This window comes from Danio rerio, chromosome 22, assembly GCF_049306965.1.
Source record: "Danio rerio strain Tuebingen ecotype United States chromosome 22, GRCz12tu, whole genome shotgun sequence".
NCBI lineage: Eukaryota > Metazoa > Chordata > Actinopteri > Cypriniformes > Danionidae > Danio > Danio rerio.
The window spans coordinates 4,838,698-4,854,355 of NC_133197.1; the positions used below are offsets into that span (position 1 = coordinate 4,838,698).

The window sequence follows — 15,658 nt, forward strand, 5'->3', positions numbered from 1 at the left end:
TTAAAAAGAAGCTATTTAGGCTCGTGTTGCTGATGTGAAAGTGCTTTTTCTTGACAAAATAATCCAAGATTATTCTACTCCAATTTAGAAAGAGCAAATAAAGGCAATCACATCTAAATGTAATCCAAAATCATGTGTAATCTAGACTATATGACTGACTACACATTTTGCTCTGTAATTTGTAATCAGTAACTTAGTAATCTACCCAGTTCTGGTCATGAGTTCCATGCAGTTTGGCCTTGATGGACACAAATGAAGAACATTGAGTAACTAAATGAGGTTTGGAATGGTTTCAGATCTTGGTTTGTGGTTGTGATCGCAAGGGTCAGGGTGGAGCGTGACTCAGTTTTGAGATGCTCCCCATTCATAACCCTGCGGTCTGGCATTACAGCTGTTGAAATGAAGCACTGATATCTATACGATTTAAACAGACTGTTAAAAAGTAACTATAGGCGTTAAAAGTGGGTAATAAAATCCATATTTTTAATGCTGCCTTAAATGGCGGATGCCTGTACTAAATAAAGTCTTATTTTATGACACCATAGAAAGTAAAAGGTCTGTTTTGAGGAGTCAGAACCTTTAATATTAATGAATTTCTTGATTTTTGTTTCCAAAGACAGAGGAAGGTCTGAGGGGTTTGAAATGCTGTTAGGGTAAATTAGAATTTTTGAAGTAAATCAACCCTTTATATACATTTTAGTATAATTTGCTCATCACCTCCAAATAAGAGGTCTGATTTTTAAAATCGTACATTTTCATACAAATCAAATAGTATAAATTTGTACTAAATAGCCACGCTTCAGACAATACGTAAAATACACTGTGAGAAATTCTGGATTCCACATAATCGATTTGTGTTGGGACATCATGAAGGAATTTAAGTAAGTAAATTGAACATAAAACTATTAAGTTTTCCCCAAAACAGTCAGGAGTTGTGTCGTTTCAGCTCATGTTAAATAATTTCTTTAAACAAACAACAAACATCATCCTTGTGAGACTGGATTGGTTGTTCAGGATCATGCGGTTCTAAATAAAATAGTAGGCATTGAGTCAGGTGCATCACCAGCTTTTTTGGGGCCCTGTACACAAAATTTGGGTTTGACGAACGGTGATATTGTCGAAAGTGATGATCAGGGCCCTATGCACTCTATCCCCCCCCCCCCCCCTCCCCCCCCCCCCCCCACCCCTCCAACACCCATGCCTTTAAATGAGTACTAATGAAATTGGAAATGCTATTTACTACAGTATCCTCTATTCAGAGAAGTTTTATGGCTATTAAATATTGGCTACACTCTCAGAAATAAGAACCTTTTCGAAAGATACTTTAAAGGTTCTTTAAAGGTACATATTAATACCTAAAAAGTACAAATCTGATGATGCGATCCAAGACCTGTAAAGAAATGATGCCAAGGTATCCATAATCCTGGACCAGGCCATATCTTGAGCTGACACTGTGGCGTTCACGGAGGAGTAAAGTGCATGAGACTGATTCCTGAAAGACCACAGTGACAGAGGAGTCTTCGCGTTGAGCCCATGGGCCAGGCTTAACAGCCGCCGGTGACCTACTCGCACCCGTAGTTCTCCACAATGGATTTCCAGTCCAGCCTCCGGCGCCTAGACTGCAGCTCCACACAGGAAGTTTGGCCAGAGGAGGAATGGTCGTGACTAACTCAGCCTGGTTTCTCTTAAGGGTTTTTTCCTTCATCGATGGATTTGCTCTTCAGTGTTTGGACTTTCAGCAGTGAAAATTAAACCACACTGAACTGAACTACACTGAACTTCAACAGTTTACTAGAACTTCTATGTTAATTTGACACAATCTACATTGTAAAAGCGCTATAGAAATCAAGATGAATTTAATTTAATTGAAATCTGTACCTCATAGTACCTTATTAAGTGTACCTTTTGAAAAGGTATTGCCCGCCCCAGTGACTGCTTTTGTACCTTTATATCTGAGAGTGTAGTTACTTTCCACCTGCTCTGGAATATACAAAATAACAGCGCAAACATGTTCTTTTTTCATTTGAGTACAGGTTTGGACCAACCCATAAGTGAGTCAATGAAGGAACTTGGTGTTTATTGAAAGAGTCCCCCATTAAAGTCCTTGATTTTCATCCCGTCCATTTCCCCAAACATCAGAGAAGCACTAAACTCGCCACTATTCTGCAAAGCAGCTCTTGCGTCACTCTAATTTCTGCTGGTTTTACACCTCGACAGCTCTTTGTTCTTGTCTCAAACACTTTGTTCCTGGTTTTATACTCGTGTGTGCGTGTGTATATATTTCAGTAACACTAACCTCACCTTCCTCCGAGGCAGCTGTAGACCTCCAGTGATGTAGTGAGGTAAGAATGCACGACTTCAAAGGACAAACGCAAGCTGTTTTTCAACCTGTGTCATCCCGTAATAAAATAAAAACAAACCGATGCCGAACGCCATCACGTGCGTGCCTTCGAGACATTACATTGGGAATTGCACATGTGAGATGGGGTACGGCATTGAGCGCACACTGCCAGAAGGCAAATCCACAGTCCTACAGTATACATGAGACTAGAAAATGTTGAGTAAAGAAGGAAAAGGGGAATTGGCAATGAGGCGAAATTCCAATAGAGCTGCATGGAGCGTCTGCTTGTGAACTGCAACCCGTGCTAATGGGTTTCAGATGTACCATGTCTTGCACTCTCAAGCGTGCATAAAACATTCTGTCGTGGGGGAATCTAAGAAACGGCAGGAATTTACTGCGTCCAGTCCTAAAGATACGTGCACGTTCTGACGCTATTTGGGGAAAATTAAAGACTTGCATACATTTGCACTTTAAAGATTTAGCTTGGTGTAAGTGGCACTCTACTAGGACAGATTTACAGTGTGCTAAACATCCAAATGTACACACTATCATGCAGCAGTTTTGTAAACCAATCCAAATAGCATGTCTCTAAATGACTAGTTTATCAAGAGCAGATCTCTGTCTTTTTATGAGTTGTCTTGCATTGATGTCAAATCATTTGCCATAGCTGAATATACACACTGAATATACACACTCTTTTCCTCTCTATATGCACCAGACACTTTCTTATATACATGTTTTTGGTGCAATTCTTGTGGCTGGAAGGGCATCCGCTGCGTAAAACATATGCTGGAATAGTCGGTGGTTCATTTAATCAGTCAATATGATGTCAGATTGACATTGTTACCCCAATGTTGTAGGACGTTGCATTTTGTTTGGAAATGAAATTCGTATAGATGTCAGAACCAGACTGTCTAAAGTGCATGTGAAGGATACATTTTTGGAAGAGCAGGGGGGGGGGTGAAGACAACACCTACTGAAGAGCGGCGTTCTGATCAGCGGTGTTGTCGCGCGCCTACTGAGGGTTAGGGGGGGGGGGTGTCGCGGTGGCACTTTTGATCATTTTGGAAGGGCACTTTCTATCCAACACTAAAAAGGGCATGTGCACTGCACAGGTTGAGCCCTATGTGTGCACTTGCCTGGTCAGAACCCAACTTCAGGCTGATGTCAATGTTGAACATCGAACAGACGTTGCATTTGGGTTACTTTCCAACGCAACCTAAAAACAACAAAATATTAACATCATGGGCCCTATCATACACCCGGCGCAGTGTGGCACAAGGCGTGGCGCAGTAGTCTTTTGGTAGTTTCAACTTGGCGCAAGAGTAGTTTTGAGGTGTTGTGCTACGCTGTTTAAATAGCAAATGCATTAGCGCTCATTTGTGCACCCATAGGCGTTCTGGTCTAAAAAGGAAGGCGTTCTGAGGCGGACCGCTGGCGCGTTGCTGTTTTGAGAAGCTATAATAGATTTTTCATTAGACCAAAACTAACCCGGTCTAAACTCCAGCGCAGAGTTGCGCCTCGCTTACGCACTGCTTTATACACACACAAGAGAGCAATAGGCAAATATCTTTACATATGAAAAAATGTAAATATTAAGGATATATATATAGGATATAATAAGAATAGATATAGAATATAAATATAAAGGATTAAAATATTACAAAACATATTATTTTCTAGCCAACATAAATATGAAAAATCACTGCTTTTATGTGTTCTTCATCTCGGGAGGCTTTTTCAGTTCATTCATAACAATTTGCTTTTGTATAATGTTATTATTATTAGCAGTATTATTTATTATATCCATATTTATATTTGTTTTATTAAAAACAAGCTTAGATTTGCCCACCTGTCAGGTTTTAGACCATACTGGGCACAGCATGTGTTTTAGGATATAACTCAGGTTTTTGAAGACATTTTGCTATTATTATTCATTTATTTGTTTGCTGGAAATTAGAACTGAATTTAGAAATAGTTTTGAAATGAATATTTGCGCTTGACAAACAAAAGTATTTATTTATAGGCTAATTGATGTCTGTGCGTAAAGGTTTCCCTATCCAAGAGCGAAAGTGAAAGTGATCCATTATCTCTCATTCTCACGCAGTAGATGCTCTGTTTAACTGTTTTCTGTTAAAATACTGTTAACTGTTTGCTTGTGAAATGCTCATTTTTTCCACTTAGACTTACTTTGCGTCCTGTAAATAGCGAATGCGCTCTTGGCGCGACGCAGCTGACTCTTAAAGGGAATGGGAGATGAGACTCTAATTGGTTTATTCTCAAAACACACCTATAAATCATTAAGAAAATAAACTCAACCCTTTTAGAACATGCGCCACGGCGCAAGGCAGATTTCCCGTCCTTAAATTAGCAAAAACGCGTCCTGACACACCCTGAAAGCATTTGCGCCCTGCGTTTTGCGATCTGCGCATGGACCGTCAAAATAGAGCCCCTAGTGTTGTTACAGCTTGACGTTGTGTGGACATTACCAATATGTAGGGCCAGACGAAATCTGCGGTCATTTCTGCTCAGAATTTTGGTAAAAATCTGGGGATTTATGCGGAATGAGTTTGGGAGTATCATAAGTAAAGCTTTAATATATGAAAGAAAAAGTAATACCTTTTAAATTTGTATTTCAAGAGTTTACACTTAGCGGATGATTAATAATAAAGCTTGTTTGGCATGCTGTCCTGGAAAAGAGCCCTGAGCTTATAAGATCCTCGAGCCCTGGGCTCCCTTTCGTCGCAGGGCGAGAGGAGAGTTTGAGCTCAGGTAGATCTCGATGACTCCCCCCTTGCTTATTTTAGCTGTGTGTCGAATATGGATGGCTGAGAAGAGGTGTACTCAGAGCTTGGCTATAAATGTTTTGGTTTAATTGTTTAGGGTGCTTGTTTTTATACTGTGGGAGGAAACTGGAAGACCCAGGGGAACACCCATGCGAGCACGGGGAGAACGAGTAGAACTCCGCACAAAAATGTCGCTTGGTTTCGAAGGGAATTAAACCAGGGGCATTCTTACTGTGCCGCAACAGCGCTAATCACTGGCCACCGTGTCGCCCGTTTGAAAGGAGGGAAAGTAGGGTTGAGTGGGGGGTTCCTTCAAGACGAAGATTTTGAGATAAGAAAACTCTGGTTATTTATAGTGAGTTAGGAATCGTCTGATAGGATAATCGGTAGTGGGCTAATGCTGGAACAATCATAAGCACGTGATCCTCTCGAAATTTGTTTATAAATAAACTTCACTTAATGTTTACAATGCAAATGCAATTAGATGCACTTTATTTGGTAAACAAAGCAAGTCTCATATAATATATCTGCTAAAAGACAGAAAATATTACTTTACGATCTTTATTGTAAATAAATTATATACATATTTTCATATTAGTCAATAATATAACTGAAATTAATAAAAAAATTGAATAAATATAAACGTACATAAATTTGCACAAGTAAATAAACAGAATCAATGATGGGCTAAAAATCTGCCGAAATCTGCACTTCAGATTTCGTGTGGGCCTACCAATATGAAGTCTATCTGATGTTGGATTTTGGGTGTCATACCGGACGAAAAAATGTCAGTATTTGACGTCAATATGACGTTGGATTTTGGTCACTTTCCAACGCTACCTAAAATCAACAAAATATTAACGTCATTTCACGTCGTTATTGGACATAAAAGTGACATTGTCTTTAGATGATGGCAACCTTAATCTAGCCTAATATTAACATCTTATGACGTGTGTCTACTGGGTATATATTCGTTCTCTATGATTTTATCCTAACTTGTAAGTCGCTTTATCTTAAGATTTTTAGATATACATAAATGAGTATATAAACTACAATGACGGAGCGGAGAATTTTCATTAAAATTGGCTTACATTTTGGTTTGACTCTCACACTAAACTACCAGTCTTTAAAAACTTTAAAAACGTATACTAGTTGTTTTCTGGACTCTTTAAAACTCAACAGCTTCTGTTCTATGGAAAAGAGCGAATAGGACATCTGCAAAGCATTTATATGAGCATATATGGGTGAGTATTATAATTTTGATTTATCATTTTTATTTTTATATCATATCATACAATCATTCCATCATGTTGTTCCAAATCTCCTGAGACCTTTGTTCATTTTCAGAACCCAAATGAAGATATTTCTAATAAAAACCGAGAGCTCAAATCCTACATTTATAGCAATGGCCGTGAGGCGTTTAGAGTTCAGAAAAGCAACAAAAGACATTTTAAAAACATTTCATGTAACTGTTCAAGCGTTCAGTTGTAATTAAACGAAGCTCCAAAATACTTTTGCGCACCACACAGGACTGTAAAAATGACTTTGTTCATCAGTATCTTTCCATTGGATGAATTGAAGAAACTAAATTGGCCGTAGTATATGAGTGCAAATGTGAGAGAGTTGGGTGTTTCCCGGTACTGGGTTGGTGCTGGAAGGGCATTCGGGGTGCGAAACGTATGCCGGAATTATTAACTATTAATTAATTCATTCATTTTCTTGTCAGCTTAGTCTTTTTATTAATCCGGGGTCGCCACAGTGGAATAAACCGCCAACTTATCCAGCATGTTTTTACGCAGTGGATGCCCTTCCAGACGCAACCCATCTCTGGGAAATAATTAGCTATTCAATATAAGATATTAATATATATTAAGATATAAAATATCTCAATTTGTGTTCAAAAGATAAACAAAGGGAGATCGGTACGGTATTGAAAGAATTATTTTGTGTGTGAACAAACTCTTTAATTATGCTTTAACGCTTATTTGAATTTGTTCTAGATCATCACATGTGATGCGATGACATCTTGGAAGACGTATGTGCCAGTTGCTTTCTGAAAACATAGTCCTGTGGACGTTTTTATAGACCGCGAAATACATCCCGGAAGGTATGTATTTTTGCAGTTTTTGTTTTCGTAAATCCACGAGAGGCCGCTTTTTCATATTTTAAATGTCTCTCGCAAGTGTCATTCGCACCCGCACTGTTCTCGCGTAAACCCACCGGTGGCTGCTGTCGAACGACCACCTGTCTGACTGACTGAACGATTAACTCGGCGACCGGCCAATCGACCGACCCACCCTCCTCCTTCCCTAAACTCAACCAATTTTACCAATTGAGCCACCCACCCGCTTTCTTCCCTAAACCCAACCAATTTTACCGATTGACCCACCCAGCCGCTTTCTTCCCTAAGCCCAGCCGTCGATTTACAAAACCCATGCAGACAATGAAAAGCCCTCATTTGATTTTAACCACGGTTTCGGATTTCACCACATTCTCACCCTGTTATGAACTTGTTCACTTTATTTTTTGGATTTTGTTTTGTCTTCATTTCTGGAACCGCTCTTCCCCGGACTCCAACCCAGTCATCGTCGTGGTCCACCTCTCTCTGTGTCTCAAGTCTGCCTTCGTACACGACGAGCTAACTGGACAAACTGGTTGCAGTGGGAAAGCCCTCCACATGGAGGTAAACGGTCAGCCGGTAAGCGCGAAAAGGAACGGCATCATACCGCCCTGTAGCGTTTCCTTAAAATACGTTCCGCCAACTACATAAATCGCAGTCTCCAGAAATGTCCACGGGACTACGTTTTCAGAATGACCCGGCTTGGCCAGTTTACTTAAGGCGCACCTTCAAACCTCTGTCTTTTAAACCAACGCCAGCTGCTTTCTGTTTCAGGAAACATCCGTGGACTCGCAAGGTCGTGAGGTTACTAAATATCCGGTGCTGATTAGAAATACTCTGCATCGACCATCGCATGTCCAAACACATCCATTCTCACTCATCTAAAAAAAACAACACAGATTCATTCATGTAAACGCCATTCATGCATAGGACGACAAACCACTTTGACTCCTTGCTTAATTCGGTCATTAATCTTTTACAGATCGGATGTGCACTTCCAGGTTTGGATGAAGCATTCGCATCTGCAGTTAATTACGAAGAACGTGGGACGCTGATCTCAGTGGCTTCGTCTTGATAATGTAAATCCGCTCCCTGGCGCAAGTGCACAGGGGGGGCCATGCTAAGAAAGAGAACAATTTACGCTCCGGGGAGCCATGTCTTCATACACCCCGAATGTTTTTGGTTTAACCTGACTGTAAACGTGTCATGTAAGAGTGTTCCAGTGATAATTCATAAGCGTCTGCAATGTTTGGGTCTTGAAACACCTGGTTCTGTTTGTGAAATGGTTTTGTCAGCATGTGCCCCGCTGTGGTTGAAGTGCACTTTTTTTTTTTGGTGTGAAATCCCCAAATCTGGGCGAACTTGAATGTAAAAGTGGATATCAGGTTTCAGGTGAGGTTTAGCAGGTCCATGTTTGGTTTTCAGTAGGGTAACCGATATGTTTTGACTATAGCTTATTGCAGAGGGTGACTGTTGCCATGCGTCACATCCTGCTGAGTCTCCTAAGCCAGTGGATCCCAAACTGGGGGTCGCGACCCCTCTGGGGGTCATTAAAGATTTATAAGGGGTCACTCTAGGTTGAGGGTTACAAGTACAAATGAAACTAATATCAATTTGATGATAAAAGAAGTTGCTGATTATTAATTTGACTATTTTAATCATAACAGGTTTATTTAATCAACTATTTGAGCAGTAATTACCTTTTAGAATTAAGTTTCTTCCATCATGTCCACCTTTCAATAAGTCAGAAAGTAGAGTTTTTCTTCAGATCATGTAGTACGCTTAAGTCATGTCGGATAAATCGCATTTACACGTTGAATGCACATGAACACCACCATAAGTTGTTATAAGCCGAGGAAAACTCTTTAAGCTCAAGAGTTTAGGAGTTCAGTAAGAAACATGTTGGAATCACTGATATATAATGAAGAATTTAACATACCATCATATATACAGTTGAAGTCAGAATTATTAGCCCCCTTGTTTATTTTTCTACCCAATTTCTGTTTAACGAAGCAATTTTTTTCAACACATTTCTAATCATAGTAGTTTTAATAACTCATCTCTAATAACTGATTAAGTTTATCTTAGCCATGACGACAGTGAATAATATTTGAATACATATTTTTCAAGACACTTCTATACATCTTAAAGTGACATTTAAAGGCTTAACTAGGTTAATTAGGCTAACTAGGCAGGTTAGGGTAATTAGGCAAGTTATTGTATAATGATGGTTTGTTCTGTAGACTATCGAAAAAATATATTAGAGTTCAGACTGCATGGTTTTCAAAGTAGTCGTGTCACAGATGTTTTCACACTGCATGACTATCTGGGCTAGCGATTTTTCACTGCTTTGTTTACACTGCAAGATTGATTGGCGACAGGGGCTTTCACACTGCATGACTTTACAATAGGAAGAATCGCCGACAACTTCCTCCAAACTACGGCCCCGTTTACACTAGTGCGTTTTAGTTTTAAAACAGCGTTTTAGATCAAAAACAATCCGCGTCCACACTAGCGTTTCTAAACATATCTCCGTCCACACTACGCCACCAAAAACATATATCACGTGATCATTAGCGCACTCTGGTCATGCGCGTTCTAGTATAAACAGAAAGCGTGTGTCTTGCTCGGCATTTGGTTATTGTTAGTCTACAAACGCCGGTTTAACAATGAACACGATGGCAAAGAAAGCAAGAGAGGTTTTTTTGTGGATAGACGACGAGATCGAGTTGTTACTAAACGTAACAAACGAAGAACTGCACAATGGCGCCTAAAACAGACAATAGTGCAAACAACGCTCCCATTTCTGTGTCCATGTTGTTGTTTACAGTGAAGGCTGGTCTGCTGTCGTAGCGTTAAAGCCATGTGTTATAGTCATGTGATAGGGGCTTGACGAATAAGGGAAGGATACGCAATGACACAAAAGCCCCAATCAGGTAGCGAATCTCAGCAGCCCCGCCTTCGTTTTCAGATGTCTCCGTTTTCCCTCATCCACACTGAGACGGAGCAGCAGCGTTTTAGAAAGAAAACGGCTTATCCAGCATTTCCGAAACGCTTCGTTTTCGGCGCTCGAAAACTCTGGCGTAGTGTGAACGGATGGCGTAACCGTAGCAAAACTTATGCATTTTCAAACTAAAACACATTAGTGTAAACGGGGCCTACGTCTCAAAGCCCAAAACACGTAGTATGCCTTTGGTTATTAACTACATAACGAGAAAGAAGCCTTTAATGGGGTAGAAAATGTACATATTTGCTCACCTGGGTTTGAAGGGAATTAGCAATTTCTCCTCAACTTTCTTCTTTAACTTTCTGTATGACACGTCAAACAGACACGGGTGCTCCTGTCAAACCTCCATTAGTTTTTCCTCCATTTCCTGGGTCCAAATAAATCGAAAATGAGCGCTTTGACCTTCTCCCTTACCCTCCGCTGGCCTGCAGGCACACACAATCAAGTGAATGCTGCTCTCTTATTGGCTGTAGGCGATCGCCGATGTAATTTTCAGTCAAAACTCATTTCACACAACATGATTTGAATCGCAGACAGCTCCAGATATTCAGCACGCCAAATATCTCACAAACATCGGCAACTCATCAGCGATTCTCTCAGATCGCGTCTTTGATAGTTCATACTGTGTGATTGTCACTCACAAGCACGAGCACCGATTTGCCTGTGATTTCAGGCATTTTCTGCGATTTCTCAAAACCTGTCGGCGAGTCAAAATCAGGGCTAAAATCATGCAGTCTGAACTAGGCATTAGTGTCAAGACTGAGAAAGGCAGAGCAAGAGAGCCAGAGCAATAATAAACCTGGACATGATCCAGATCTCTGATTATTTGCACAGCGGCTCCCCATCTCAGCCACTCCAGCAACGGTTGTTTACATTGAAAATGACCCAGAAAATATGGCCACCAGACCCCCTTACGGCTGAGGTGAAAATAGCATCACAATTCATGCAAAGAGCAGTTAGAAGCAAACATAAGGACGGTTTCTTTCCCAACGCGTAAATCCAAAGCTGTGAGATATTGCAAACTAAGTGCAGGAATGGCCTAAATGTGAGAGAGCTGAAAGTATGGACCTCCCATAGGAATGGGTATGTTTTGCCTAGATGGCAGTGAGATACAATGGACAAAGTCTCCGGCTCCTGCTGAGAAAAAAACACCCAGCGACGTCCCTCTTGAGTTTCAGGAGAAAAATTCACAGCGTCTCAAACTGTGTTTAGATTTCCCAAGATACCAAAACTTATGACTGTAAAAACTACACTATTGGCCTCTTTATCGCCATCTGTGGTTGAAACATGAAATTGCACAACTTTTATTTTCTTTACAGCTGTGCTTTGCATCACTTAAAGGGTCACAAACATTTTTTACTCAAGAGCTTTTCTCATATGGAAGTGGTGAAATACGGATTTGCCTCTCCTCTCCTTTTAATAAAGACCTGTCCTTTCTCTACAGATTTGGTAAGTAAGCGATTAGTGGTCTTTGTTTATTCAGAGGCAAAGTTAGTTCATATCGTCAGCAGTACTCTTTCAGTGTTTAAAGACGTCGTTAGTCAAATGATTTCTAAGTTAATAAAGTTTACCAGATGTTAATATAACTACAATATTATGGACTGAAAAATCTGCTGTAAATGCTGCTCTCAGAGTGTAAACATGCCAGCACTACAATTAAACTATTAGCGTCGTGTAGGATTTTCACCGCATTTAGTGATCAGAATAACCCACACGGCTTTCTGACGCTACCTACCGAGTGCATCTAAGTTACAGAGAAATGCGGAGGATTTTTTTTTTTCTCTCATTCGCCGTGCGGTAACAAACGTTGCATGAAAATACACGCTTCCAGCAATATCTCGAATCAAATATCTCATTTGTCATTAGAGGCATGAATGAATTCCCTGAATGAAAGAGCCAAACTGCAGTTAAAGTCCACCATTTAATAATTCGGCAAATAATTTGATTACTGATGTTCATGTAAACACAGTCACTGCCTTTTCCCGTCTGCGTCGGTATATGTTTTGCCTTGCCCTCCTCCAACACTCCCCCCTAAACAGAGCTGGACACGCCCACTTTCCTGACTTTTTCCAAAGTAGAGGTGTGAAAAACCCTGCTGAAACAAGGTGGTTTCATAGCCCTTTAAAGGGTCACAAAACGCCACATTTTGTTGAGCTGTTGACAGTCGTATATGTGTCCCACACTGCTAAAAACACTATTAGGACACCTATATTTCGCTAAAAAGTGTAAATTGGTTGTTTTTGCGTTATTTCAAGCAAATTCGTACTTCCGGTTTGAAACCAATTTTTGAAGCTGCGTCACGGTCATGACATAATAGCGTGTATTCCAGCGTGCAGACTGGACGCCTGTGCCAGAGTGTGTCTTATTACGTCTTACAGTGTGATGCATTAATGCATGAGTAAAGCAGGTCGCACACCAGAAGCGCTGATCGGCGGCGCGCCGCGCAGCGCCACGTAGCGCCATGTATTTTAGAATTCTAAACATAGGTTTCTATCAGGATACACACACCGGCGCCGCAAGTCGGCGGCGCCCGGCGATGGCTTAGGACGCAGTTCATTTTTCAGCCGCGCCACAGAGCGCCATCTGATTAGTTTCATGTTAAATATCATTCGAATGTGCGCGTCTGGTGTGTGATACTTTAAACTGTCATGTACGCGCCGTGTCGCGGCGCCGAGTGGCGCTTCTGGTGTGCGACCTGCTTAAGGCTTGGTTCAAACCAATCAGCGCGCTCTATTGTGCAACTTCATTAATATTCATTACTGTTACAGTGTTTAGACGACAGAGACACCACGTTGTGTTGGCAAAACAAGCGTGAAGTGTTGCTTTTATAGTTTGCTGCAGTTAAGTTTTGTTTTCATTTTCTCTCTGTGAGAGCTCAGCTGGAGTCACGTGTGGATTAACAGTGAACGCGACGCTCGACAACAATAACTTACGTGTCTAAGGAGGATTATTGTTTACCTGAGAGCTGTTCTCATCTGCAAACGCTGAGATCCGGATTCGCTTGTAGTCTCCTCTTAATAAAGACGCGGCTCTAGTTGCTGTGGATTGTCCTGTCTCTACAGATTTGGTAAGTGAGCGACCAGGGCTCTTTGTTTATTCTTTGTTCGTATCAAACTAAGTTAACTATTGCACCGAGTGTAAACATGTCAGCACCACAACCAAACTTTAACCTTGTGTAGGATTTTCGCCGCATTTTGTTACCGGAATAACACACGCGGCTTTCTGACGCTACCTGTCGTGTGCATCTAAGTTTCCGGGAAATGCTGAGTTTTTTTTTTCTCTCATTCGCCGTGCGGTATCAAACATAGCATGAAAAATACACGCTTAGAGCAGTTTAATAATTTAAACTGCAAATTTAATAATAATTTAATAATTTGGCAAATAATTCGACTACAGATGTCCATGTAAACACCATCACTTTCTCCCGTGTTTGTTTGTGTGTGTCTAAAACTCACGCGTGCCCAAATAGACACTCCCACACCATCCCACTTTAGTTCCTCCGACACTCCCCCCTAAACAGAGCTGGACACGCCCACTTTTCTGACTTTTTCCAAAGTAGAGGTGTGAAAACACCCTGCTGAAACGAGGGGGTTTCATGGCCCTTTAAAACCTCATTTTTCAATAGTAGCCTAGTACTTCCCACAAAATAAGACCCCTCTCTTTTTTCCCCTTTGGGCAAATTCTGTATCATGCTCTTTTTGATTCTTCTACTGTATTCCAGTAGTTTTTAATTAATCACACCACCAGCAGCTAGCTCTCTGCATCTCTCACATGGTCACACATTGAAGCTAAGCAGGGCTGAGCCTGGTCCGTACCTGGAAGGGAGACCACATGGGAAAGCTAGGTTGCTGCTGAAAGTGGTGTTAGTGAGACCAGCAGGGGGGCGCTTAACCTGCAGTCTGTATCGGTCCTAATACCCCAGTATATTGAAGGGGACTCTATCTGCTTGTTAAGTGGTGATGTGTTGGTGATGTATGTAATACTGTTTCCGGGTCCAAGCCGCCATTTATTTGAGTTAAGAAATTATTTGTTTATGATCACTTCTAATTCATATCACACAATAAAGTTAATTTTATATCAAGTCATAGTGTACACAACAATCTCTGGGCTTGCTGCATCACAAATACCGAAAAAATGAATCACTTTCTGGCCATCGGATATTAGGCATGGACATTTGTATTGCAATCATGATTTTCGAAAGTATTACAGCGCTTTGTAAACGTTTATAATTACCATTTGATGAGTCTCCCAATACAAAATTGAGCGCTTGGACCCGGAAGCCGCTTCGCATGACGTCACACTTCTCAGTGTGCACTGTCTTTTTAGTTAAATCGAGGTTCTGACTCTCTGTAGTCATTAAAAATCCCAGGATGTCCTTTAAAAAAAGAGTTGGGGTTTAACCCTAGGATCCTGGCCAAATTTGCCCACTGGCTTCTGTCCATCATGGCCTCCTAACCATCCCCATCTCCTCTCCACCAATCAGCTAGTGTGTGTTCTGGCACAATATGGCCGTCGCGTCACCCAGGTGGATGCTGCACACTAGTGGTGGATGAGGAGATTCCCCCTAAAAAATTAGTAAAGCACTTCGAGTGTCCAAAAAAGCAATACGGTTTCTCACAATTGCGAATTTATTTCTTCCAGCTGCCTACTTTGTATAACAATTGTAACTTTTTTATGAAAATTGTATTTTCATAATTGTGACTTCTTTTGAAATTGTCACTATTTCTCATAGTTGCACCTACTTTATTGTGAACATTTTATTGGATCGTTTTCCAGAATCGCAACTTTAATTTATCGTAAAAAAATCGTAATTTTGTAATTGCAAAATTTTGTCACCATTGTGATGCAATATCTTCATAGTTTTAATTTTTGTAAAAAGAAAAGTTATATTTTTTGTCTCACATTGTTAATTGCGACTTTATTTTTCACAACTGTGTCTTTTATTTCTCTGTTATTTTTTTATTGTAGCTTTTTGTCCATCTGTAGTTTTAGAAGTGCAACTTTTCTCACCATTATGACTTGATATCTTAAATATGCAACTTTTCATGTGTCTTGTAATGGCAATATTTTATCTAACAACTGTGACTCAATATCTTTTTTACTTTTTAAAACTTTGCTGTCTCACCATCGTGACTTGCCCTAATTGCAACTTTATTTTTTCCACAATTGGATAAAATTGTGTAATTTATATATTTTTAAAAGTTTTATCTATAAAAGTTTAATTTTTTTATGTAGTCTCAACATGATAATAGTGACTTTATTTCTTCACATCTGCTACTTTTATTTATATGCAACTTTTTAGTTGTGACTAAATCATCATCTACAATTCAGAAGTGCAACTTCCTACCATTTTCCCTCGATATCTTAAATATGGAACGTTTTCTTATCTTATTAATTGTAGTTAT

The 15,658-nt window shown here is 40.2% G+C and overlaps 1 protein-coding gene across 3 annotated transcripts in view; it reads left to right on the forward strand.

Annotated features, from left to right (window-relative positions):
• cers4a (ceramide synthase 4a) overlaps positions 1 to 15,658 on the forward strand; it is an 86,762-nt gene that overhangs the window by 15,288 nt on the left and 55,816 nt on the right. Inside the window, exons 3-4 of one of the 3 annotated variants that reach the window (XM_073936275.1) lie at positions 6,310 to 6,371; positions 7,128 to 7,234. The exons of the other annotated variants lie outside the window; for them this stretch is intronic. The gene's annotated coding sequence lies outside the window, so the exon portion shown is untranslated. The remainder of the gene's footprint in view (positions 1 to 6,309; positions 6,372 to 7,127; positions 7,235 to 15,658) is intronic. 3 annotated transcript variants of the gene reach the window in all.